General features: G+C 52.8%; 1 protein-coding gene across 4 annotated transcripts in view; it reads left to right on the top strand.

The window, feature by feature from the left end:
- LOC148164940 (voltage-dependent N-type calcium channel subunit alpha-1B-like) overlaps positions 1-23934 on the top strand; it is a 41219-nt gene that overhangs the window by 1710 nt on the left and 15575 nt on the right. For 2 of the 4 annotated variants that reach the window (XM_088021287.1, XM_088021290.1), the window contains exon 2: positions 22120-22321. The gene's annotated coding sequence lies outside the window, so the exon portion shown is untranslated. Of the gene's footprint in view, positions 1-16240; positions 21325-22119; positions 22322-23099; positions 23217-23934 lie in introns of those variants that run through there. The other 2 variants (XM_088021289.1, XM_088021288.1) reach the window with 2 other exon arrangements.

The raw sequence follows: 23934 nt of genomic DNA on the forward strand, positions 1-23934 counted from the left end.
TTTCTTTTTTAAGAGTGAGTGAGTGTGCGAGTGGTCAGGGGCAGAGGGAGAAGGAGAGAGAATCTTAAGCAGGCCCCACACTCAGTGTGGAGCCTGACGTGGGCTCTATCTCATGACCCCGAGATCATGATCCGAGCCAAAATTAAGAGTCGGACGCTTAACCAACTGAGCCACCCAGGCACCCAGAAGAGGTTTTTAATTTTGAGGATATTATTTTATCTATTTTTTTCTTTGCTTTCTTACACTTTGGTGTCAGATCTGATAGCATTGCTAGATCCAAGGTTATGAAGATTTATCCCCACTTATTTCTTCTAGAGTTTATAGTTTTACCTCTTACATTTAAGCCTTTAATGTATTTTGAGTTAATGTTTATATGTGGTGTGAGGTAAGGGTCCAGTTTCATTCCTCTGTACACGGATAGCCAATTGTCTAGCACCCTTTGTTGAAAAGACCCTTCTCTCCCCCAGTGTAATGTTGTCCACCCTTGTCAAAATTCAGTGGACCATAGATGAAGGGGTTTATTTCTGGGCTCTCAGTTGAATCCCACTGATCTGTATGCATATCTTTTTAAAAAAAATTATTTTATTTTTTTATTTTTAAAAATGTTTTAAATTTAAATTCAATTAACATATAATGTATTATTTGTTTCAGGGTGAATGCATACCTTTATGACAGTATCAAAATGTTTTATTTACTGTTGCTTTGTATTAATATTTGAACTTTGGAAGAATGACCTTTCACCTTTGATTTTCTTTTTCAAGATTGTTTTGGCTATTTTGTGGTCCCTTGAAACTCCATATGACTGTTAGGATTAGCTTGTGCAGTTCTTTCCAAGGCCTTTGTAAATTTTCTTGGGAACACATTGAATTTCCACATTGCATTGTGTACTATTGCCATCTTATCGATAGTATGTCTTTTCATCGCCGTGGGGTCCTCAGATTTATTTAGGTTTCCCTTTCCTTCAGCAATGTTTTGTAATTTTCAGCATACAAGACTTGCATCTTGATTACATCTGTTCCTAAGTATTTTGTCAATGTTAATGTTCCCTAAAATGGAAATCTTTTCTTAAATTATTTTTTGGATGATTCATGGCTAATGTATACAAATAAGAGAGATTCTTGTGTATTGATATTAACTGGCTGTAATCATTTTTTGTTGATTGTTTAGGAAGCTCTGTCTATAAGATGATGTCATCTCTGGTCTCTGAATAGACCTAGTTCTACTGTTTTCTTCCACATGTGGATTTCTTGCCTTATCATTCTGGGTAGAACTTTCAGTACGATACTGAGCAATGAGTGAAAGCCAGCATGATGGACTTGTGTTTGATTTCAGAGTAGAGCTGTCAGTCCTCAAAATTGAGCATGATGTTTGATTAGAGTTAGGGTTGGGTTTAGGGTTAGGGGCTAGGTTTAAGGGTTAGGGTTAGGGTAGGTGACCCTGTGACCCATGAAGCCCGACGCTCAGCATGCTGGCGCCAGGAACACTCCCCCTGTGCTGAGCTCCCGGGCAAACCCTGCACGTCCCCTCCCCTGGCTGACCCCCTGCAGGTTATGTCCCTACCTGCCGTGAGTTGAGCACCTTTGGGCACAGCCCTTGTTCTATGCCCTACAGACTGGGTAGAATCAGCTGCATGGGTTTCTAGCCTCTAAGTCTCAGGCTCCCCTTTGTAAGATGGGGTCCTGAGGGCTCCCATCTCTGGGAGCCGAAGGTAGGGAGGCCCCACCAGCAGATGCACTCAGGCCAGGCCAGGAGGGTGGCTGTTGCTTAAATCAGCCCAGGGCCTGCCCCCTTGAAGAAAGTGCACACGTTCACGGCCCAAGTTTTGGGGTCCTGCTGCCAGCCTCTGGCAGTGACCCTCCTCCAGCCCTGTCCCCTGTCCCTGTGGATACATGGTCTTCCTGGAGCTGTTCCTGCCGACAGTTGAGAAACACTTCATGGTGGGACACAGGGTCACCTACTACGTCTTCACCAATCAGTTGCCTGCTGGGCCCCATGTGCCCCTCCGGGAAGGCCGGAAGGTGGTGGTCCTCGAGGTTCCCGGCACCGCGCGCTGGGAGGACGCGTCCATGCAGAGCACATGATGATCCGCCGCTTCTATAAGCAGCTCTTTTGTCATCGTGCGCTGAAATAAAGTTCTCAGACACCAATCTGAGCGGCCATGCAGGGCTGCCTCTGCAAGTAGGGCAGCAGCAGCTGGGTTCTGCACATCGCTTTTATGTCATTTCTTTCAGAAAAGCAAGGGCAGACGCCTCAAAGCGTGGGAAAGGAGGACAAAGGGATGGCAAGTATGCTGAAGCTGTGAAGCAGGCCTGCACCCTCCTCTACGTGCAGGCACGCAGGGAGGCCGTCATGGGATCGGGGAAGAGTGGGACGTTTGTGCTAGCAAACGCCAGGTGCAGGAAGGGGGGCACGGAGGGTTACATTCTTTCCTGGCTCCTAACCTTTGCCCTGCCCCTGGGGATCATGGGATCTTGCTCCGACTGGGCCATTGTGTTCAGTAGCCCGAGAACAGGAACGCTGCTGACGTTTCAGCTGCTTCCACAATCACTCCTTAGGGCTGACAATATATTTTCTAAGATTAACTCCACAATTCCTCCGTGAGGTGGACTACCTGGTGTGCACAGAGGTGGACATGAAGTTCCACGACCACGTGAGTATGGAGATCCTGTCTCCCCACTTCGGCACCCTGCACCCCGTTTTCTACCAGGCAGCCCACAAGGACTTCAGCTACGAGCATCGGCCACAGTCCCAGGCGCACATCCCCCAGGGGCAAGGGCGACTTTGACTACAAGGGGGCCTTTTCTGGGGGTTGGTGGTAGAGGTTCACCAACTGACCTTGGCCTGTCACCAGACAATGGGGGTCAACCTGGCCAATGGGATTGAGGCTGTGTGGTAGGACGAGAGCCACCTGAACAGGTACCTGCTGGACCATAAGCCTATTAAGGTGCTTTCCCCAGAGGACCTGTAGGACCCACAGCTGGTGGGCTGCCCCGGAGGACCTGTAGGACCCATAGCTGCTGGGCTGCCCTGGAGGACCTGTGGGACCCACAGCTGCTGGGCTGCCCTCCATCATGTAGAAGCTGAGATTCATGGCTGTGCCCAAGAATCACCAGGACGGCAGCAGTGGTTAGTACTTGAGGAGTCGTTTTGGTGCCCACCGGGTCTTTCACTTGAGTTAACAGATGAGCCCGAAGGAAGGACGTCCTCAGTTAGGAAGTATAGACGAAGGTCAGAGTGGAGGTGGGCAAAGGCCTCTTTCAGAGAGCAGGGAAGCTCTGAGCTGCTTCTATACACCTTGCCCTGCTCCTCGCTTCCATCTGCCTGGCCCTGAGTACTGTCCTTTCAATGAATTGGTCATCTAGTAAGTAACATGTTTCTCTGAGTTCCATGAGCCACTGGAACAGATTATTCAAACCTGAAGGGGTTGTGGGGACCTCCAATCTGTAGCCCATAGCTTGGAAACAGGGGTGATTTCTCTGCCCAGCCATTGGCTGACCACTAAGTTAACAGCACAGGGATTCAGTAGCCATACACACAGCAAAGAATACAGACTTGACAAAGTTAGTTCGGAAAAGTCACTAAACCAACAGTAGCAAATACAAGGAGCAGCAATCATGAAGCCTGGCGTGGGGAAGGTCTGATGTTCGGGATGCTTCCATTATAATAGTCATAATCACACCCTGGACTTGTCACTGGGGCCAAGTACCCTGGCTGGGGGCCAAGTAGCTCCTACATGTTCCACGTGCCTCTCTCTGGCTCCTCCAGCCATGCACTGTCCTGTGCTGCTTCCCAGTAGAGGTCCGTTTTCACCAAACCCAGGAAGATGGGATGGCGTTTTCTGACTCCCCACCCCGTACCCCACAGTGTTGCAAGAAAGGAAAATGTTTTCCTCAACCCTCTTAAGGTCCCTGGCTGAGTCTGGAAATTGGCAAAGACAGATGGACAGGAGAAAAGCAAGCAAAATATATTGATTGTTTTGGTGGGAGCCTCACAAGACCCTGACGACTAGCAGAGGTGACTGGAGCAGACAGCTCTTCTACCTTTTAGACAAAGAAGCAGTAAGTGTGTGAAGAATTGACACACACAGGGGTTTGGACAAGGGCTCGTAAACGGTAAAGAAGTTAACTAGGAAGATAAGGGTTCGTTTAACCAGGTGTGTTCGTATAGACCCCGTGGTCCTAAATTCCTTGACTCTGGTGATAAGCACGTCATCCCTGTGGTCCGGGGAGAGAAAGTTCCACATGGGAGTATTCTGACCTGCTTAAGGGAAGAAGGGCTGATGGCTGGGGGTCAGAGAGACCTTCTTGCTTCTGCTCTATGCAAAAGTTCTTTTAGCTTCTCTCTTTAATTTGCCAAGGTGCCATATTTGGGTTAGTGTGTCCTGACCCTCACTGGCCTGGTGCTGTAATCTGTCTCCTAGTATCCAGGATATTGGGTGTGCTGCTGTGGAGACCTCCCAGCCCTGGGGTAGCCCCTTGTCCAGGGAGGCACCTGCCTCAAGGGGAGGGTTGCTAAGGGTGGCCGCCCCTCCTCAGGGCGATTGGGTGGGAGAGTGCAGGTCTTACTTCGAGAAACTGACTTCATTTCCTGAAAAGGTCTACCTGATAGTGGGATCATACAGGAGTTCTATTTTTAGTATTTTGGGGAAAAATCCATCCTTTTCCCAGCATAGCTGTGCCATCCAGAGTCACTTTTGGATGATTTTTACCTATAAACCAGAGATTTTTCAAGAACTTCTCCAGCAGAGAACATGAGGAGAACATTTTCATGACCTTAGACAGGCAGAGATTTCCCAGGATGCAAAGTATACTGACCGTAGGAACAAACCGGTGACTTAGAAACTCTGAAATGAAGAACTTGTTCTCCTTCTTCCATTTCTGGCTAGTGTGCTGGTCTGTGGCTCGATCCCACCTCAGGCAGCTGGAAGGTTGACCTCCCAGGTCAGCTACCACTGAGATGGCTACTGTTTCTAGAAATTATTCTTCGGGTTGTGGCCACGGTTCCCCACCTGTGCACTGATCAAGTCGGCGACCTCTAACAGTGGAGCCATGGGTCCTTCAGGAATGGTCCCCGGCAATCCCCCAGTAAAGCCATCTCACTGAGGGTTTAGGGGGACGGGAGCTGCCCCTAGGCAAAAGTGGAGATTCTCACTGTCCCTACCTGGCCTTCAGATGCTCCTCAGTTACTCTGGTGCCTCTGGTGTCTTCTTGGAACCCTGACCTGTCAGTTTTCGGACAGCTGGTCCAGTCGTACCCTCACTTTCTGGGAGGGGGATTTGGTGGAATCTGCAGTGTGTCCTGCAGCCCCACCAGGATCGCTTTTTGAAGGCACATCGTCTGGGCCATCTGAGGAGCCAAGACTGTGGGTCTGTGGCCTGGAGGGATTCTGAGCAGCGCTGGTGGGATGGGAGGGCTGCAAGGCCCAGAGGCAGTTTTCCAGAAAGCTCTCTGGGGTCCCCGGCATCCTTCCATTTTCGAATCCAAGCCCTGAGATCTTTAAAATGCCAGCAACTGTACAGCATGGGCCACAAAAATAAATGTCCTTGTGCACCCAACAGCACCTAAACTATTGGCCATTTCTTGTCACTTGAGCTGAGTATAAAGGATTAGGAGTTGGGGCTTGAGGGGCGGGTCCTGGGCCAGACTTTGTATTTGGGGGACAAAGGCCATCGGACAAGCTTGTGCTGAGCCTCAGGAGAGGGTCTGTGTGGAGACCCCAGCTGCAGTCACTGCTGTCCACTGATGCCCCCTCAGCCTGCCCAAGTGTCCCTGCTGCTGGGGGAGCACCTGCCCCCTCCTCTCTGCCTGAGGGCGCTCTCCTGCACCAGGTGCCTCCTCTCCTGCCAGCCTGCGGCCTGGGAGGGTGGCTACCCCGCGTTCCTCCAGCTGCTGGGGGAGCACATGCCCCCTCCTCTCTGCAGAGGGCTCACTCCTGCACCAGGTGCGCCTCCTCCTGCCAGTCCCTGCCAGCCTGCAGCCAGGGAGGGTGGTTACCCTGAGTTCCTCCAGCTGCTGGGGGAGCACCTGCCCCCTCCTCTCTGCAGAGGGCTCTGTCCTGCACCAGGTGCCTCCTCTCCTGCCAGCCTGCGGCCTGGGAGGGTGGCTACCCCGCGTTCCTCCAGCTGCTGGGGGAGCACATGCCCCCTCCTCTCTGCAGAGGGCTCTCTCCTGCACCAGGTGCCTCCTCTCCTGCCAGTCCCTGCCAGCCTGCAGCCTGGGAGGGTGGCTACCCAGAGTTACTCCAGCTGCTGGGGGAGCACCTGCCCCCTCCTCTCTGCAGAGGGCTCTGTCCTGCACCAGGTGCCTCCTCTCCTGCCAGTCCCTGCCAGCCTGCAGCCTGGGAGGGTGGTTATCCTGAGTTCCTCCAGCTGCTGGGGGAACACCTGCCTCCTCCTCTCTGCCTGAGAGCTCTCTCCTGCACCAGGTGTGCCTCCCCCTGCAAGTTACTGTCAGCCTGCAGCCTGGGAGGGTGGCTACCCAGAGTTCCTCCAGCTGCTGGGGGAGCACCTGCCTCCTCTTTGCCTGAGAGCTCTGTCCTGTACCAGGTGCCTTCTCTCCTGCCAGTCCCTGCCAGCCTGCAGCCTGGGAGGGTGTATACCCTGACAGCCTCCAGCCCTGGGGACAGAGCCAGAGCAATGTGGTCTCCCAGCAGTTCTGAGCACCAGGTTCATACATTGCTCACTCTCCTCCTGTGGGCTCACTGTGCCACATCCTCCCTCAGGCTCCCTGGGCCCAAGTCCTCCTCTGCTCAGGGACCACTCTCTGCCCAGGCTCCACACGCTGAGCCTGGGAGCAGGACATCTGGACCTTCTGGACTCTCTCTTCTGTGCCCGTGACATCACACAGTGCAGCCTCACAGACTGCTCAGAGGAGACCCAGTGCAGGAAGACGCAGGCCGCTGCAAGGGAGATGCCAAGTGACCCCAGAGGGAGCGCACGGGACTTGCACAAGGCACTGGGCTCATGGGGCCCAGTGTGGGATCCCGGCGCCCAGCCAAGGGGCATGGGGAATCCTGGTGAGGGCGACCCTGGTGGGGGGAGGGGAAAGCCACGGAAGGGTCCCAGAAGAGGCAGGAGACAAGGAAGACGACAGGACAGAGCTTCCCAAGGAGGTCGATGGAAGGACCAAAGGATCACAGAGGCCCTTGGGAAAACTCAGAGGCCTTGGAGATGTTGACTGAAACGCTGTCATTTGGTCAGAAAAGTTGGGTCACAACACCCCAGTCGACACTGGATGATTTACTCTTTGTTGGTTCTAGGATTTAGTGCGTACCTGTCATTAGAACTCACATCGCATGAAGTCTAGGATATACTTACTTTTCATCACTTTTCAGGACTAGATTTTTCTAGAGGAAGTGCTAAGCATGGGTCTCTCCATTCTTTGTGCAACTGACCTGTTTTCAGGAGCAGATTCCTGGTGCTCATCACCACTGCTAGCCCTGAGGACTGCCCCGTCACCTCCCACAGTGGACGTGACCATGTGGTTTGTGGGGTGCTCACTGATGAAGCCCCAGTGCTCAGTACACAGCAGGGACCCCAGATCCTCTGCTGAATGAGGGAGGATGGGAGAGAGGGAAAGAGAGAGGGAGGAGGGAAGGGAGGACGGGAGGGGTAGAAGGGAGGGAGGGAGGCAGGGAGAATGGGAGGGAGGCAGGGAGGCAGGGAGGGAGGGAGGGGTGGAGGGGAAGGAGAGGGAGGGGGGAATGAATGAGGGAGTGAATAAATGATGCAGGGAGGGAGGGAATGAAACCACAGAAGCTGGATCCATACCTCAGGAGCCATTATTTGGGGTAAGGTCCAAGGGCATCACAGCCCGGGCCCTGGATGGTGGCTCAGGGCACGTCCATCTGTCCTCCCAGTGCTGACCTTCCTTCTCCTTGGACCCGCTGTCATCCTGGATCCTCTCCCCCTCCTCCTCAAACAATTCTCAATGTTCCCAGGAACAGCGTGGCAGGAAGGGGGGTCTCAGGAGGGGCTTCCCGGATCCTGTGCCCCGGATGACACTGGGACAGTAGCTGCAGGGCATTCTATCATGAGGACGGGGACCGTGGATCCCGTCCATCTCCTTGGGCATTAGTCTTAGTCCATTCCCTGCTCTCTCCAGCACCGCTGTGATGAACACTCCTGACAATACATCTGTGAAAACCAAGCCAGAGTTTCCGGGGGTGAGTCCGAGGCTGAGCATACCAGGTGATGGGTGCACCTGTGGCCTGGGATGGGTGCTGCTCACTGTTCTCCCAGACAGAGGTGCCCGTCACCCTTCTCTCCAGGGGACCTGCATTGGACCTCCGCTTCCTCACGTTCTCCCCAGGGCTGCTGGTCCCCAGACCAGACACCTGCCAGTCTGAGGGTGACCAGCGCTGCCTCCATAGGGTTTCCTTTGCCGGGGTCCTTCCCCAGGAGCTCCCGCATCTCTGACCCATATTCCCTGCGTGCCTATCCTTCCGCCTTGGACTTGCATGTGTTTGGTCTCCGTCCCTGTGGAACCCAGTGACTTGGAGCGTGGTTTGGACCAGAGTCAGGTGAAAACCTTCTCTGGCCTTGGGTTCTGAGCAGTGCTTTTGCCCTTTGTGGTGTGTCTTCCAGCTTTCTGCATTTCCCTGGTTTCTGTGTGGGCCACAGGAGGAACCAGCGTTTCCTGTCTGGGGTCAGGCTGTGGTGGCCCAGAGATTGTGCCCATAATTCCTAAAGTGGCCTCTATGATTACATGTGATGTGCAATCCATCGGGATTTCAATATCAAATAAGAGAAATTCTATGTCAAGTAAACACAGGAGAAAACGAGTCCTTTTTGAAAATAGGTGGGCAGACACAAAGGCCCTTACTGCGTGATTCCACTTATGGAATCATCCAGAACAGGTAAAAGAACAGAGAGAGAGAAAGCAGTTTAGGGGTTGCCAGGGTCTGCGCTGGGGGATAAATGGGCAGGGAGGCCTTCTGGTTCGGGGACTCCTTTGGGGAATGAGATATTCTGCAGCAATGTTCTGGGGTGTGGTGGCACAGCGTTGGGCATGTACTTAATACTCATGACATGTTCAATTGAAAACAAGTAATTTTATTTAAAACAAATAATAAACAGTATACAGAACATGAAAAGATAAAATAACAGTTAATATGAACCAGAGAGAAAGAACATCGGGGGAGGGGATGAAACACTCTGATGAGGCGTCAGGGTCCGGCAATGGAACTAAGGGGATGAAACACTCTGGTGAGGCGTCGGGGTCCGGCGATGGTACAAGGAGCTCTCCCTGCAGGGCTGTGGGCTCTGGATGTGGCTCTGGGAGCCCTGCAGGAGCAGGAGTACGGGCAGGGGTTAGGATAGGGGCAGGGCTGGGTGTAAGAGCAGGGCCAGGGGCAAGGGCAGGGGCAGGGGCAGGGAGAGCGGCTCTGGCAGGGGCAGGAACTGTGGCAGGGGCTGGGGCAGGAGCAGGTGCCAGTTCTTCCTGGTCCATGCCAGGCTCTCCGTGGGCAGGTGCTTGGTTACCTGCCGGCTCCTGGTGTGCTCCTGAAGTCGCTGTAGGCACCACCCCTCCCCCCAGAGCTGCTGATGGAGTTGGAGCCAGCTCTAGGTCCTCAGAGGGTGGAGCAGCTGTGAAAAGAGAAAAGCTCACCTCTGTGCCTACTCTCCATGGGCCTTTGCAGAGACAGAGCCCAGCCCAGGGCCTCCCAGAGAAGCCACAGCCGGGAAGGAACCCTCACAGGGACATCTCCCCGACTGCAGTCCACCCGCTGTGTGCTCTGAGCCCAGTCTTGCTCCTGGCCCCACACCAGCCTCTGGGGGCTCCTCCCTGTGGGGCCAGGAGCGACCCATCCCCACACACCACAAACACCCAGCCCCAGCCTTCTCACCCTCAGCCTTGGCCTCTGTGGGCTCTGGCTCCTGGACCACTGACCGGTGGACAACCACCTGGGACAGTGGTCTGGGTGGTGTAGGAGGTCTTCCCCTACAATCCCCAGCATCTGCTCCTGGGGACCCCTGTGGGGTCACCCCCTCTGTCGAGGAGACGGAGGGCGTGTCCAGCAGCCTCCTCTCCATGTCCTCCGTTGCCTTCTGCAAAGACAGGGACCGGTAGCCGGCCCCAAGGCATCACAGCCCTCCCCGGCCATCCGCACTGTCCTCCTGCCCAGTCCCCCTGCTGCTCCCAGATCAGACACACACCTGTGTGTGCACAGCCCTGCACCCGGGATGCAGTGACCCATCTCTGCAGGGCTATCGGGATCAACCTTGGGCAGAAGGGGCAGCGCCCGCACACCCCATCCCACCAGCCAGCCTTGACCTTGAACATGACCTGCCCACTGGGTATCTGACCCCTCATCAGCCTGCTCCTGCTCGGGGTGGCCCCACCCCCATGACCCCTCTTTACACACACACTCACACACGTGCACACTCACAGACACACACAGGGAGGGCACCTGGGGCTACACAGGTCATCAGAGTGAGTGGGGCTGGGTGGCCGGCTCTGGGCCTCCTGCTGTCACCTTTCTGTCCTTCCGACCAAATGGCCAGAGGCGGTGGGGAGTCCTGACATGAAATCCCCAGCGGGGGACAGCGTCCGCAGGGCTCCCTTTCTTCCGCCTGCAGCCTCGGGACCTCGGCAGGCAACACATGAACATTTTGCCATTAAGATCTCCAATGAAATGAGCTGGGCAGGGGGCTGTCTGTGGAATGTGGGTGCCTGGTTACCGGGGTTCCAAATTCTGTTGGGCTCTGTTGTCAGGGAAGTGAGGTCACCACTGCCTGGGGTCCCCTTACCTAACTTCCTCCTCACACAAGAGCCCCCCGAGGGGCCCCCTCCCCCGCTGCGGAATGCTCACCCTCCCCCCATGCCGCATCCACACAGTGACACCCTCACAGCCCACCCACAGCCCCGGGAGGCCTGGGTGCAGCCGGTGTCCCTGCTGTGAGGACACAGAGCTGGGTTCAGACCGGACTCTTGCGCATGCCCAGGGCTATGACCCTGGACAGACCCCGTGCCTCTCAGGGCCTCCCCAGGCTCCCCATCTGCACATCGGGGTATTCTGGCTTCTAGTTCTAGGGACGCCATCAGGGGTAGGACCTTACACGTGTTCCATACCTGCTATCACAGGAGGCTGGTGCATACTTGGCAATGCAAGGATGAGCCAAGGAGCTGGGCTTGGCATGGAACACAGCTCAGAGGGGCTTGGGTCTGCTCTGGGGTCCAGGCAAAGCCACCCCCCTCCTGCCTGTGTCCCAGCCCCCGTGGGAAGGTAGGAATGAACTGATTCTGACCTTGTCCTCTCACAACACAGACTTCCAGGGGCTCCCATTAGGGTTAGGCTCAGGTCCCAGGGCCTCGTCTGTGCCCGTGTGCTGGGCAGTCCCCACAGTGGCCCCTAATACCCCTGAGTCCTGGTCACACATCCCTGTGGAATCCCCTCCCCTCCAGGGTGGATGGCCTATGTGACGGCGCTCTCCGGAATAGAATGGCACAAAATGCCGGGATGTCATTTCCAAGCTGGTGGAGGAAAGTCTATGACTTCTCCTGGTTCCCTCTGTCCTGTGTTCATTCTCTGTCTCCTTCTCTGTCTCTGTGTCTGTGTCTCTCCCAGGAGCAGGATCTGTGGGATCCATGGGCGATGTGAGAAACCTCAGCAGCCTCCCTTGTCCCCGTTTCCCTCTCCGGTCCTGGTGCCCCATTCCTTCCTAAGGCCTCCTCCCCCTGACCAGAGCAGTGATTCTGGATCCTCTTCCACATGGGGACCCTGAGGCTGCCACAAGGAGGGCCCTGACCTTGGTCTCCAGACTGGTGGCCCAGGGCTCTGCCACGTTCTGCGTAGCCAGGTCCTCAGCCTCCCAAGCCCCGAGTCTGTCCTCTGCTGAGAAGGACCAAGAGTGAGTACAAAGCATTTTCCCAGCACTGGGATCACAAAGGGTCAGGGATGGAGATCCAAGGCCAACAGGCTCTTCTACAAGCCTGTGGGACCCTTGGGACACTGCATCTCTGCAGCCCAAGTGACAGCAGAGGAAGCTGAGGCCTTTTGGGCTCTGGATTTGGGGGTGGGTATCTCTTCCTACTCCCAAGTGCCCAGGGTGGTGGTGGACAACAGAACCCAGACCCTGTCTTTTCCCAGTGCCCTGCAACCCCCTGGGCCCCTTGGGGACCCCTGACCATCAGCCTGGCCTGTCTCCCCTCCCCATGCTCTGGATCTGGGTCCTTGCCAGGAGTCCTGATGCCCTGCCCCATGGCCCAGCTGTCTCCAACCTCTTTCTTCTTTCCCCCTTGTCCCCCACCTCGCTCCCAGGGTGTCCTCCCCTTCTGACCCCCAGCTGGGCAGTCAGAGTGGTGCGTGTGGGTGGGTTTGCAGGTGCGCATGCCTCTACATGCCTGGGGATGCCAAGGTCATGTCCCCACATGGGACATGGTGGGTAGCTCTCCCCGAGGATCTGAGGGGGTCTCACCCCCAAAGCGAACCTCATGGGAGGGTTGGGGCTGGCCCAGGACTGGAGAGCAGCCCTGCTCCTTGGGCTCTGCACCCCTCATTTGTCCTGGGCCAGTCCCTGCCTCTCTTAACCCAGGTTCCCAACTGTCCCTGAGGGTTGGACATGGAAACGCTTGAACATGGCCGCTCCTCCAGGGGTAGGTGGGGGACAGGTGCACCAGGCACCCAGGCCTCCCCACCGAGAGGGCCAGCCAGGTGTGTCATGGCCAGGTGTGCAAAGGAGACCTGCACGCAGCACCTGTACGGTGAACCAGCCCTGCAGCGCATGTACATGAGCCCCATGGCTCTGCACCTGACCGGTCCCACACATTCCCTCACCACAGCCAACTGCTCTGTGGCCCCAAAGTCCACTGGGCCCCGCAATTACACCCACCCTGGGCCGCAGGCCTTAGGGTGCAAGGCCAGGTGGGTAGGACATCTGGGGACGCACAGGTCATTGAATACCCCTCCCACCCAGCTGGCCTGGAATGCAGACTCCCTCTCAGGGTCCAGCTAAGTGCAGGGCTGGGCCAGAGGACCTGGAGGCATCAGTGGAGGCCGACTCAGGACAGGGAGAAGATCAGTCTGCCCCTTCCCCTTCTCCTCTCCTCCTTCTGCCTTGTCTTTCTGGCAGGATCCGGGACAGAGGTCCAGCCTGTCTCTGGCTGCAGCCCCGGCTGGAGTCAGAGGGGCGGGAAGGAGGCCGGGGAGGAGGGGCCCACCAGCAGGATGCCCGAGTGGGAAGGGGGTCGTTACTGTAATGAGGGACCCCATGGGCATTCAGGGATTTCAGCCCTTTCTAGACATGGGCAGTGGCCCCAGGACTCGGCCCCTGCCCCATCCTTCACTCTCCACAAGGCCCTGCATCCTCCCCAGCCCAGTCCTGGTCCACAGCCAGTCCTCCCTCCGGCCCCAGGGGCTCCACGGGCTGTGAAATCATTACAAGCTGGAATCAAGCCATCCCTATGGGGCCTGGTTCCGGGTCCTGCAGCCCCACAGTGAGGAGAGGTGAGGCCAGGCAGGTGCGGGGAGAGGGCAGAGTGGACTCTCCCTGGGGGCCATGGCTCCCTGGTCAGTGCAGACCCTGTTGTGTGCTAGCCCCTAGGGCACCCAGATTCCAGCTCCCAGGCAGGCTCCGGGAGGGAGACCAGAGTGTGGCTCCTGCTAGCTCAGACGTGTCACTTTGTCCTGTAGCTACAGCCTGTCGCACCAGCTGGACTCCCCCTCCTAGTCAGCCAGCTCACCTTCACGGTCAAGAACAGGCCATCATGAAGGTCAGGGGCCAGTGCGTGGCTTGTCAGGCAGGGGAGGGCTCGCTTTCAACTCAGGGAGTCTCTGGCTGGTCTAGCAGGGGTTCTGGAGGGCTGGCTTTCCAGCTTCTCTGCTGACCAGCTCTGGGACTGGAGCCATTTACCTCCCCTCTCTGGGCCTCGCTCTCCTCCTCTGTGCAATGGGGTGATGCTCAATGATCCCTCCCATGGCAGGAACATGGGGAGTGCTGGTGATCGACGTAAGCTGGGCACAGAGCCTGGATTGCAGAGTGCAGAGGGGGATGGCGAGCGGTGTGGGCAGTGAGCACTCCTTCCCCCAAAAGCAATTCAGCTTTTCCATGCAGCCACCAGGCCCCTGGCTGGGAGCCCAGGAGCAGTGGCCGACCACACTCCTGACACCAGGCCCCTGCGTGTGGCTCTTCCTCAGCACTGGGAACACGGTGGGGACCCTGGCACACGGGGCCAGCTCCTCTCTCTGAGGGAAGGAGAACAAAGACTTTCCTTGGGGTCCCACAAGGCCCCGTAGGCCTAAGAGGGGAGGAGGCTGCCCCCAAACAGTACATTGAAATTCTGCTTCTGTTAGAACCTGAGCGTTGGAGTTTGGTTCTTTCACTTGCTGGGCTGACGAGACACACTTGCTCTCCATGACTCCTCCTCAGATGAAGAGCTCTTGCAGGTCCCGGGAGTCCTGGACCTGGGGAGGGGAGAGGGGCCAGTCCCCTCCCTGGCTCCTGCAGGAGACCTGTCCTCCCAAAGACAGGATGGTTTCGGGTCGTGATCCTGGGCCAGGGTTGGAGACAGCTCCTCACTGCTCCTGACTCTGGGGCTGAGGGGGCCTTTCTCAGGCATAGCAACGCCCACGGAAGGCTGGGGCTTCAGAAAGAACACATTTCTGGACTGGTCCCGCCCCAGGACGGTGGCTGCCTTCCCCAGCTCCGGAGGAAGAGGGATATTCTCTGCTTCTTTGGCGGTGGTCCTCTGACCCATGAGCAAGCCCTGAAAAGTCTCTAGTCCTCCTCTGGAAGTGCACCAGCCCTGAGTGGGCCAGTCACTGTCCACACACGAAGACGGACAATGTTTTGAGGAAGTGTGGGAGGTGATCCTGTGCAAATGGCCTGCAGGTCGGTGGGGCTGGGTGCTTCAGTGCCCTCCAGTGGACCCCCTTTCCCTGGATAGGCATCCTCCTGGAGTCTGGTCTCTGCCGTTGGAGGTCCCTTCCTGCTGGTTTCAGAACCAAGGGAGAGACTGTGGTGTGGCTTGGAAGGCTCCACCCCAGCCTCCTCCCTTTTGCACACATCACTGCTCCCCAAGAAGCAGGGGCTGTTGCTCCCGCATGCCCCGCACAAGGCTGGTTTAAGGCACTCATTCCCTCCAAGTCCCAGCCGCTCTGGCTCCGTCACATACATCATGGCCACAGCTGCCTGGCTGGGCAAGGTGTCCAGGAGAGCTCTCCTTTCCCGGGATCAGGGTTCACACTCCTGGCCAGAGAAAGAAGTCCCATCTGTCCTCTGCTACAGAAGGTGAATTCCTGGGCCGGGTTGCCCTCAGGTACCTGAGGACATTGGGGTCCCCTGCAGGTCCCCTGGAAAGAAGGGTGTTGGGCACCCCAGGCCTGGAAAACAGTGAGCAGCACCCATCCCAGGCCACGGGTGCAGCCATCACCTGGCAGTGCTTGGCCTCAGACTCTCCCCCGGAAACTCTGGCTGGTTTTTCACAGATGTGTTTTCAGGAGTGTTCAGCACAGCGGTGGTGGAGAGAGCAGGCAATGCACCAGTACTAATGCCCAAGGAGATGGATGGTGGCTCAGTCCGTTAAGCCGCCGACTCTTGATTTTGGCTCAGGATGTGATCTCATGGTGTGGGATCGAGCCCCACGTAGGGTCTGTGTTCAGGGCAGCGTGGGCTCACGATTCTCTCTTCCACCTCCTGTGTCTACTACCACTCTCGTGCCACGCTCTTTCTCTAAAATAAATTAATAAAATCTTTATAAAAATGGAATCATACAGAATGTACTTTTAAAAAATGGTAAAAATCTATCATAAGATCTCACTGATATGAGGAATTCTTAATCTCAGGAAACCAACTGAGGGTTCCTGGAGTGGGGATGGGTTGGGAGGGATGGGGTGGCTGCGTGATAGACATTGGGGAGGGTATGTGCTATGGTGAGCGCTGTGAATCGTGTAAGACTGTTGAATCACAGACCTGTACCTCTGAAACAAATAATACATTATATGTTAAGAAAAAAGAAGAAGATAGTAGGAAGGGAAACATGATGCAATATATGGTGATTAACACAACATAATAAAAAAAGGAAAAAATTGTAAAAATCATAACATTGATTTTGCCATTTCAAACATTTTCAGTATAAAGTCCGGTAGTGTGAAGTCTATTTACACTGCTGTGATACATATCTTGAGAACATTTCATTTGCAAGTCTGAAATTCTGTACTCATTATTATTTGTTTTTCATGTAGAAAGCATATTTATGTATTTACTTATTTAATTAGGTTCAGTTAGCCAACATATAGCACATCTTTGGTTTTTGATGTAGTGTTCAATGACTCATTATTTGCATATAACCCAGTGCTCATCACAACATGTGCTCTCCTTAATACCCATCACCCCCAGATACCCCATCTCCCCACCTCCCTCCTTTCTGTAACTCTCAGTTAGGTTCCCGGAGTCCAGAGTCTCTCGTGATTTGTCTCCCTCTCTGATTTCTTCCCATTCAGTTTTCCTTCCCTTCCGCTGTGGTCCTCCACACTATTCCTTATGTTCCATATATGAGTGAAACCATATGATAGCTGTCTTTCTCTGCTTGACTTATTTCACTTAGCATAATCCCCTCCAGTTCAATCACGTCAGTGCAAATTGTAGGTATGTATCCTTTCTGATGGCTGAGTAATCTTCCCTTGTATATATGGACCACATCTTTATCCATTCATCTGTTGAAGGGCATTTCGGCTCCTTCCACAGTTTGGCTATTGCAGACATTGCTGCTATGAACATTGGGGTTCAGGTGCCCCTTCTTTTCACTACATCTGTATCTTTGGGGAAATACCCAGTAGTGCAATTGTTAGTTAGTAGGGTAGTTCTATTTTTAACATTTTGAGGAACCTCCATACTGTTTTCCAGAGTGACTGTACCTGCTTGCATTCCCACCAACAGTGTAAGGAGGGTTCCTCTTTCTCCACATCCTCACAACATCTGTCGTTTCCTGACTTGTTAATTTTAGCCATTCTGACTGGTGTGAGGTGGTATCTCATTGTGGTTTTGATTTGAATTTCCATGATGGCTAGTGATGGTAAACGTTAGTCGTTTTTATGTCTTTTTTGGAGAAATGTCTGTTCATGTCTTCTGCCCGTTTCTTATTGGATTATTATTATTTTGTTGTTGTTGTTGTTGGGGTGTTGAGTTTGAGTTCTTGATAGATCTCGGATACCAGCCCTTCAACTGTAATGTCATTTGCAAATATCTTCTCCCATTCCATGGGTCGCCTCTTAGTTTTGTTGACTGTTTCGTTTGCTGTGCTGAGGCTTTTTATCTTGATGACGTCCCAAAAGTTCATTTTTGCTTCTGTTTCCCTTGCCTTTATAGACATGTCTTGAAAGAAGTTGCTGTGGCCGATGTCGAGGAGGTTACTGCCTCTGTTCTCCTCTAGGAGTTTGATGGACTCCTGTCTCACTTTGAGGTCTTTCATCCATTTTGAGTTTATCTTTGTGAATGATGTAAGAGAATGGTCGAGTTTCAATCTTCTGCATGTGGCTGTCCACTTTTCCCAGCACCATTTATTGGAGAGACTGTCTTTTTTCCATTGGACATTCATTCCTGATCTGTCAAAGATTGGTTGACCATAGAGTTGAGGGTCCATTTCTGGGGTCTCTATTCTGTTCCATTGATCTATGTGTTTTTGTGCCAATACCATCCTGTCACAGATTTGTAATATAGATTGAAGTCAGGCATTGTGATGCCCCAAGTTTGGTTTTCTTTTGCAACATTTTCCTGGCTATGTATCCTTGGCTGCATGTTCTCATTTAGTACCATGTACTTGTCTTTCCAGCCCTTTCTGGCTTGCCAGTTCCCTGGTGTTATTCTGACATTATTCTGATGTTCCTCCCTCCGTACGTAAGAAATCTCTTCCCCCTGGCTGCTTTCTGTATTGCTTCCTTGGTTCTAAGATTTGCAAGTTTTCCATTTTTAATTCTAATAGTGTATTTATAGACTACTTTGGATTTTCTATGTACACCATCATCTTATCTGTGAATAGTCACAATTATCTCCTCAATGGGTATTCTTTTTGTTTCTCTTGGCTTATAACACTTGGGAGATTCTCCAAAGTAATGTTGACTAGAGTAGCATTGTTTGAAGATTTTAGTATACCTTTCGCAATATCCGATAGAAAAACAGACAAAACATTGGTAAGAAATGTGACCTATTTGACATATATGGAACATTACATAGTAAGTGCAGAATACATTATTTTCAAGTGGTCCTAGAATATTTACCCAAATAGCCGATACGTTGGGCCGTGAATCAAGTCTACACATTTTAAAAGCCTGAAATTAACTAGATTATATTCTTCGACCACAGGGGAATTGAGCCATAGTCATAATGAAAAGAAAACCAGGAAGTCCCTCAATGTTTAAAACTTAAATGTAACTTTGCTACATATCCTAAGGGTCAGAGAGGGAATCACAATGGAAATTCTCGATCTTTCCTACATCAGAGCTCACAGACAACGGCATTCTATCCATGAAGAGCACTATAAATAAGGTAGACAGGAGTTGAGGCTTAAGTCCGAGTTCTGCCTGCCTCAGCCACACCTGGCAGCCTTGGTATGTGGTCGCCCCCGGCTGCCCTTTCTGGCGGCCCTGAGCTAAGGGGGACAACATGGCCATGTGGAAATGGGAAGCTCCACACTCCTAGTGATGATGGTGTCTCCCACCCAAGCTGCCCTTTCTGGTGGCCCTGAGCTAAGGGGGACAACATGGCCATGTGGAAATGGGAAGCTCCACACTCCTAGTGACGATGGTGCTATTGTATTGTCCTCACCAGTCCAACAACATGATTTCTGAGTGAAAGATGACACAATAGCAGCTTCTTGACCTTCCTTAAGGTTTGAAAATCATCTTGTGAGTCATCTATTAGAAATAGGGTTTCAACACGTGTTCATTTATCTGGAAAAGAAATAGATCCAAATAGTAATTATGGCTTCCTGAGCACCTGCCGTTGAGCGCCATCACACTGGCTCTTTGTGGAATTCTCCCTCTTGAACTTCTAAACTATGAGGTAGGTATTATTAGTCACATTTTCTAGATGGTAAGTCAGGGGCTCAGAAACGATACGAGTCACAGAGGATTTGAGTGTCAGAGACCTAAGTGGGATCTCCAAACTGACTCCAAATCCTTTGTTATTCCATACACGGTACTATTTCCCTCTTTTTTTTTTTAAGGTTTTATTTATTTATTTGAGAGAGAGAGAGAACGACAGAGCGCAAGAGCGGGAGGGTCAGAGGGAGAAGCAGACCCCCCGCCGAGCAGGGAGCCTGATGTGGGACTCGATCCTGGGACTCTAGGATCATGACCTGAGCCGAGGGCAGTCGCTTAACCAACTGAGCCACCCAGGCGCCCTGCTATTTCCCTCTTATCTCTGGTCTTCTCTATCTGGAAACATATCAAGGATCAGGAATTTTATGTTGTGTGGCCAACTGGAATGAATTCAGTTGGCCTTTTAACCTCTGCCCATCGTAATTGAAGGATCTTTGAGTGAGATACTCCACGATCTCTAGGAATAGAGACATTATAATATTTTTCTAATATTACAGTTACTGAAAGAACTATCTTTTTTTAGTTGATTCAGGCTCTGGTATGATCAGAGTGTACCGTAAGAGAGGTCTGAAATAGTATTTAAAAACACTCAGCTCAGCCTCTTCTACAAAGTGAGACCGTGCTTATAAACACAGCTGAAATAGTCTCTTAGCTACGATTATTTCCTTCCCAACCATCCTAGCGTTTATATGGTATGACTATGACTTACATTAGTCAAAATCAGCAAGGAAAGAACTGAGACAGTGTATCCAAGCTTTAGGAGCACTTCATGTTTCCATTAGTGCTGTGAAAATGAGCTACTCTGTTTTATTCTGTAGTCTAAGGGAATGGTGCCAGACATCTCTAAGATGTCTAGTAGTTCTAAAATTCTGACTTTAAGTTATCTGTGTGCTTCAGAGATTTGGGCAGGAGAAGGGGAGGAGCCCAGCGTCTCTGAACCCCTCTGTTACCCGTGTGGACCATGGAACAGGTAAACTTCTGTAGGCATCATTTTGATTTCTTGGTACTATCGTTAAAGGTACTTTTGTCTCAAGTTCCTCCCTTGAGTAGTAATTCTAATGATAATGGAAATTTTAATCTTTTACCATCCATGGGCCCGGATCCTGGGCTCCCAGAGAAGCTATCCTTTAACATTTTACCAAGTTCCGAATGGGCAAAACCTCAGAGCGTGGGTCCTATTTCTGTCCCAAGCACATATTGTACATCTGGTTTGAGAAGAAAAAGATAACCCAAAAATGCCATTGCAAACATAAAGATAAGAAAAACGGAAGAACCTCTCTGGCTCCCATAAGATTAAAGTCATACCGACTTGCACAAACGGAAAACACAGGAAGAAGTCTATAAGTTTCTGGAACGTTCTCCCTCATGACGATGTGTAACTCTGTATGTAAAACAACACAGAACAAATATATAAACCTGCCCCAGATGTTCCTTCCCCGGAGCACTCCCTTCTTTCTGGAGATTGTGTCTCCCAGGCAGCTGTCCTGCGGTGGGTTTGAATAAAACTCTCTTCCTTTCTCTCTCAGCTGTTTAAAAGGGTTTGCTCATTTAGTGTCGACAATAACAATACGTTTTCATTTTAAGTGAAAAATAAATGTTCCTGGTTCACGACTCCAACAGCACAGAAGGGCGGCTGTTCTTCATCCTGGAGCTTCCCTGCAGAACCAAGCATATGTATATATATATTCCAGCATAAACGGGCTCATCCTACAAGGATGCTTTGAAGGTCCAAGAAGCACTATCCACTCCATGGGTGAGACCAGAAAGTGAAGCTCTTCCCGCCTAGAGAATTACTTTTTGGGTTTAAAACTGCCTTGGAAATGCGTGAAACCATTGCATTTCCTAAAGCCCAAAGCCTCGGAAGGTCCGAGTGTGGCTGACCTTGCGGGGGGCCAGGAACAGCTCTGCAGGCAGGGTTGGTGCAGGAAGGGAAGGGGCAGGGCTCTGGGGGTGGTCTGAAGCCCGAGGCGTCCGCGGAATGGGCCGGGTGTGTGCCTGGGGCGGACCCCGCCCATAACCCCCGCCCATGCCTGCGCCGCCGAGCCAGGTGCTGGCTTGAGGAGGGGCCTCCTGGACCACCTGCGGTCGCGGGGAGCCGCGGGCGTGAGGGCGGGTTGGCCGGTAGAGGCAGGCGCGGCATCCAATGGGCTCGGGGCACCACCCTCCCCGACCAGTCACCGCGTGGGGGTGGAGCTACCTCTGCGGGAGGACCCGGAGCTGCCCGGGGGTTGCAGAGGTCGGGCAGCTGGGCCCGCTCCCAGAGAGTTCACCTGTGGCGTTCGCGGCTGGGTGAGAGCGCGCTGTGGGCTGGGGTGGGGGTCCCGGGGGCAGGGTGGCCCTGGATGGGAGTTGGGGGTTCTCGAAGGCGGCGGGGAGCGAGCTAATCCCGCGAACTCAGATGAGTTTTCTTTTTCCCTTGAAAGTCCTTCAACTGGCGGTATCCCCCAGCCCCGTGAACTCCAGGGCCCCGCTCACCCGAGTTTTTGTGGGATGGGTTGCGGACATTTCAGGGTTTGCCTCGTTCCCCTGGAAGAGTGCACGTAAGGACCGCACACAGTCCCCAACTTCAGTGGGGTGCCCCCTGTCCCCTGGCACAGTGCAGGTAATGGACCTTGAGCAGCACCCCGAGTTCAGCAGGGTGTCCCCTGTTCCCCCAGGCACAGGTGTGGTGGTAACAAGCCCCAGAGCCGTCCCCCAACTTCAGCATTGTGCCCCATGTCCTCAGGGGGATGGTGGTAATGGCCCCTTATGATCGTCTGGGAGGGCCCTCCGTGTTCCTGCTCCCCCAGGCACAGGTGCGGTGGCAACAAGCCCCAGAGTCATCCCCCAACTTCAGCATTGTGCCCCGTGTCCCCTGGGGATGGTGGTAATGGGCTGACTGGGTGGTGCAGGAGGATCCTCCAGGTGGCGGCCTGGAGGCTGGAGTAAACCAGACTCCACTCAAGTTGCATGAGGAACAGATGAGTTGAGGTGTTCATTTGGAAGAGTAATTTCGCTTTTCCAAAAATGTCAAAGTCATTGGTCTACACTAGAATGAAGATAATGACTACTTAAAAAACAAGCATGTGTTTCCCCTTCTCCCAGAAACCGGAGCAGGTTTGCAGGCCATGGGTCGGAGGTGCCTTCTCATCCCCACCCGACAGCACTTCTCTGCTCTGGCTCCAGGAGACCTGAAGTTCTGAACATCAGCATGTGAGTCAGTGATGCAGCTTGTCACAGGACGTCAGCGTTCAGAGAAAGCAGCAGGTCCATTTGGCACAGTGTCATCATCATGTCAGGACAGGAGGTAAAACCTCTCGTGAACCCCAAACCTCCTGGGCTTTCCTCTTTTCTCTAGTTGAGCCATGAAGTAAAGCTTCAGTAGCTGTCAGCATTCTCCATTTGGTGCAGGAGTTAGTTAATTTCCCTGCAGGTAGAAGATTGCAGGTGCAGGGGATCCCGTTTTCTCTATTCACTTACTGCTTACAAAATAGATTCTGATTATCTGTTTCCTAGAAGTAACCTTTATTAGAAAGGGAAGGTGAAATTTACTCTTTGTGTGTTTTTAACATATCATTTGTTCCTTCATCTAACAGCGTTTATTCATTTGGGCCTAGGATATGGTTGAGTGGCCAGCATCTAGAGTTAGTTGGCTTTTTGTCGTAGGATACAGACTCGGATGATGTCTTGTCATTTGTCAAAGGTGATGTTTCATAATTGATTAGTCTTTTCATCAGAAGAGTTACAATTAGGGTCGAGGGAAAAAATCAAAATTATTCAAAGCAGCCTTTTACTGTTTAAAAGTTGAGCTTGAGGGGCGCCTGGGTGGCTCGGTCATTAAGCGTCTGCCTTCGGCTCAGGTCATGATCCCGGGGTCCTGGGATCGAGCCCCGCATCGGGCTCCCTGCTCCGTGGGAAGCCTGCTTCTCCCTCTCCCACTCCCCCCGCTTGTGTTCCCTCTCTCGCTGTGTCTCTCTCTGTCAAATAAATAAATAAAATCTTTAAAAAAAAAAAAGTTGAGCTTGACTTTCTAGTTTTTCTATATGTGTCATCTAGATATTTTGACATGCTGATTTTCTCTGTAGCTTCTTTGGTGGTGGAGTCAGAAGGAGAGTCTTTGAGAATTCTGGATGCTGGTGGCATCAAGGGGCTTGGCGTCAGGAGCACTGGGTTGAGTTCTGGAACTGCTTCCCTGACCCTAGGTGAGTCAGGTTATCCTACAGAGCTTCCATTGACTCCTTATGAAATTGCTGGCATCTAATATCTATGGAAAGGCTTTTTCCACAGAAACTGTTCTGCCTGATGAAGAGCAATTAAAAATGAGGTGATTTGGGCTGTGTTATTCTGTGAATAAAGGTTTTAACCCCCCCCCCCCGTCATAGGATACGGTGTTTTATTGTACAAGGAGTCCTCAGAAGGCTGCAATGAAAGAAGCAGGTCTCATAGCATGTCCATGTTCCATTGATACGTTCCTTACAGTTTGCCCAGGTAGGAAGGTAATTGGAGAGAAATACGACAGAAGGGGAAAGTAGTGAACCATTCATTGGGTAGCCTTCCACCTTTCTCATGAAAGCCTTGGGCCAGTGTCATTTTGGAAGAAGAGGGGAGTCCTGGAGCTGTGCAGCGGATGGGGGAGTTCCAGGTCTGGGTAAAGCTGACAGGGGTCTCAGAGGAGAGCTGAGTGCATCGAGCAGAAGGGTGTCGGCAGGGCGGGCTCCAGGGGTGGCTTTGGGTCTCCCAAGTGAGAGTGGTGACAGGTGGAGGGCCGTGAGGAGGTTCCTGGCCGAGGACAGGTGAGGCCCAGGTGGAGAGCTGGCCGAGCACCTTCTTCTGTGCCACCAGCCTCACCCAACATACACGACATCATCGTCTGTCCCTGTCACTCCAGTTCAGACGTCTCAGAGGTGCCAGGCCAAGACG

This window comes from Eumetopias jubatus, unplaced genomic scaffold, assembly GCF_037043125.1.
Source record: "Eumetopias jubatus isolate StellerSeaLion01/CBP00866 unplaced genomic scaffold, mEumJub1_p1.0 scaffold_2, whole genome shotgun sequence".
Lineage (NCBI taxonomy): Eukaryota > Metazoa > Chordata > Mammalia > Carnivora > Otariidae > Eumetopias > Eumetopias jubatus.